Here is a 3,641-nt window from a genome sequence, read left to right on the forward strand (position 1 = left end):
TAAAGAAACATAAAAACCATTCCTTTTTACTTCATTCATGCCAAAAAACATATTCCTAATTTGCATCTACCTCACCTCTTCAAACACCTCCAGGGGAATGCACAGTTAGCTCTTCTTGATTTTACTCCCAAATTCAAAATTTCTTATCTTCCAATAATGCATTTGTGTAATCGATTTCTATTCTTCATCGAATTGTTTTTTACTTTTGGAATCATCAGATCCTTTTCAATATCAATTTCATTGTTACAATTCCTCATCCAATTTGCCCCTTTTATTGATCTCTTCTTTCTTTCTTCTAGGAAATTTTCGATGATGTTGGCCAAATCGAGAGTGTCTGAGTTATCAATACTTCTATGCAATGATGACTTTGTGATATCAAGTCACAGATCAAGATGATGGACACACCACTTAATTTGATAATGACAAAGCGGAATGCAACGCATAAGTATTTGAGGAACGATGTTGCGAAACTTTTTAAGAACATGCTTGATTCCAATGCCTACAAAAGGGTAATTATTTCTGTAACTTTCTTATTCTTTTCACGGTCTTCTTGTGTTGTCTTTTTAGATCCGGAGATTCTAGAATAGGTTAACCTTTCAAACTGCTGCTGAATCCATGGGCAGATTTTTTGGGTTAAAAAGAATGATGAGTTAGACTTAATTCAGATTTTATACAAATCAACGCCATTGGACGCTCTCTTCATGTGTTATATATGGTTTGACTTTTGGTTGAACTTCAATAGATTGATTGAATTCAAACCTGAAGAATGTTTCCAGAGGTTATTGTTGACCTGATTGTGGATTGTAGTAGTCAAAAACTCATTCCAGACAAACATTGTTTCATTAGCATCTTGGCCTGTTTCCAGACAACCACCAATCTATTTGTTTGAATTTAGAGTTTTTATAACTTGGATATGTGAAAGTTTGTTGACAATTTCAGGTGTTTATTTTTTCATTGGCATTTAATGTTGGAAGCAGAAAGGAGAAATTTGAGGGACATAATTGAGAACAAATCACACATAATTCTTGTACACTCCACTTCAGGATACAAGTACGAATTTTTCTTATATTCATTTTGTTCAAATTTTTTGATGTCATATTTAAGTAACATTTGTTGTTTTGTTTGTTACACAGACATAGTTTAAGAGAGGTTCTTGATGCTCCAAATGTGATGAATATTATAAAAGATACAAAAGCAGCCCAAGAGGTGCGAGTTCTCAAGGATTTCTTCACTATGCTTACTAATGTAAGTTTCCAACTTTAATGGCAGTATTGTAAATTAGTCCTTAAAACATATGCAGATACTCATTTTGATATTATTTGTTTTTGTTGCAGGATCCACATCGTGCATGTTAAGGACCAAAGCATGTTGAGGTTCCCCCATGAAAGTATTGTTGTTCAGACATTACTTATCACTGATGACCTTTTTCAGGTTTTTAATTTTTATAAATAGACGATTCTTGTTTTTACAAAATGGCCATTTTGTCCATGGACCAAAACTGAAGAAAACAGTCTATATTGGGACCAAATAGGTAGTTTACTCCTTTTTTATAATTAAGGTTTAATATAGTATTTGAAATATATTATTTTGTTAAAAATGTTATATCTGAAGAGCATACACAATACACTGATACAAATATAAGTCATACACTTTTCCATAGTATTAAGTATACTGTTTTTTCAGCTTTGGTCTAAGGGCAAAATGGGCATTTAGATAAACAGTTGGACTGTTAACTTAGATGACCGAGGGACCAAAGTTGAAAGAAAACTTTAAAATAATGACGAAATTACAACCCAATTCTTTTAGCGACCAAAACCGAAAAATTCAGCTAAACTCAGAGATCAAAATTGTAATTTACTCAAAAACTAATCAAAACAATCCTACTTTTTAAGTGTTTGGTTCATTGTAATTCTTCTTTATTCCATGTTCATTGAAATTTTCTTATTTTAAAGGGTATAATATAATCAGAGTTTTATTAAATGTTGTTTACAGGAGTTCTGATGTAGCAACAAGGCAAAAATATGTGAATTTTGTCAACATAGGCAAAGACTCTGGGGGCACCGCTCATATCTTTTCTTCAATGCATGTTTCTGGGGAGCGTTAGTGCTTCTTTATCTTGTTTATTTTTTTTATCCCATTTAACAATGTGTATTCAGCTTTTTTTATTGAGTAATTTACATTCTTGGTCCCTGAGAATTTCCTGTAAGTTCATTTCATAAAGAAAGTATATTCACATGTACATGCCTTCACTTTTGTTCTCAAAGTTAATCGAAAGAGACCATTGTCCTTACAGTCTAAAAACTCTTTAAAGAATTTAGTTGTTGGTAAGTGGTATCCTGTAATAATATCTTTTGAATTATTTCCGTAGATTTCAAAATGCTTCTCCTAAGGTTTGATTGTTATTTCTGTTTTACTTTTGCACTCAAGATTTAATCATCATTACCCATTTTGTTATCACATTTTCTCTATTGTAGACTGTAGACCCCTAATGTTTAGAAGAGTGAGGTAATTTTTATTATGTAATTTGCTCCCCATAGAAAAAAAAAACAAATAGAAGCATCTGGTTTAACAAATAGAAGTTAACGTCGCTTGCTCATCTTCCAAGACTCCCATAGCAGGAAGTTTTATTTTACACATAGTTTAAGAGTAGCCTTTCATTTAGTTTTCCATGAATGAGCAGTTTTCAGCTGATTGTCAAGAAGGTAATTAGGTAAATGCTCAAACATATACAGACTCTTATAACTGTTATTCTGTTATTGTCTGCAATTATGCAAAAGCTCAAAAAAAATAAGTCCAAAATTCAATAGAGGTTTAGGTAGAAGAATGTTTGGTCATTCATTATAACTAAGTGATTATGAAATTGGTGCATATACATGTTTTGTGTGTATATACATAATATATATATATTGTATTGTAACCTTAGTTCCAGGTAATGATGATACATGTTCCAATTGAGTAATTATTTCTTATATAAATTGTCATGCGTTTCTTCAACTATTCATAATGATTTGTGTTGAATTCAGTTCCTAGGAGCTTTAGATTACTAGAAGAACTTAAAAGAGGAGAGAAGGGAATCGATGATAGAACTGTCAGCTATGGAATGGATGATGTCGATGATGTCTACATGCAGTCATGGACTGGAACCATCATTGGTCCTTCTCATATAATCTTTCTCAATTCCCTTTTATTTTGCTGTTATATTAATTTTTATTTTATATTATCAACATGTAAATTTTATATAAATCTCATTGCTTTACATATCTCCGACTGTTCATGAAGGGAGCATCTATCAACTTAAACTATTTTGTTGCCATGAGTATCCAGAAAAACCACTGACTGTCAAATTTCAATCGCGAATAAACATGAGTTGTGTGAATCAGGAGACTGGTGTGGTATGTACTATATGTTTATTTATTTATATATTCTCCCCTATTTAGTTTTATATATGAAAATATATTTTTTAAATAATGTAAGGTGGAACCTTCTCTTTTTCCAATGCTTTCTGATTGGCAAAGAGATTACACAATGGAGGATATATTGACTCAACTCAAGAAAGAAATCACCTCAGCCTCCTGAAGGTGTGTATTCTGAAACTTGTTATTTCAAATGCTAGGGTAAAATGATCATTTAGACGATTTGTT

General features: G+C 31.7%; 1 long non-coding RNA gene across 1 annotated transcript; it reads left to right on the plus strand.

The window, feature by feature from the left end:
- Nucleotides 1–949: 949 nt before the first annotated feature.
- Nucleotides 950–1,380, plus strand: LOC128133949 (uncharacterized). The gene is made up of 3 exons (XR_008232270.1): nucleotides 950–1,050; nucleotides 1,134–1,245; nucleotides 1,335–1,380. It is a non-coding gene; the product is annotated as an uncharacterized LOC128133949 (long non-coding RNA).
- The last annotated feature ends 2,261 nt before the right edge of the window (nucleotides 1,381–3,641 follow it).

The sequence above is a fragment of the Lactuca sativa genome, chromosome 4 (assembly GCF_002870075.4).
Source record: "Lactuca sativa cultivar Salinas chromosome 4, Lsat_Salinas_v11, whole genome shotgun sequence".
Classification (NCBI taxonomy): domain Eukaryota; kingdom Viridiplantae; phylum Streptophyta; class Magnoliopsida; order Asterales; family Asteraceae; genus Lactuca; species Lactuca sativa.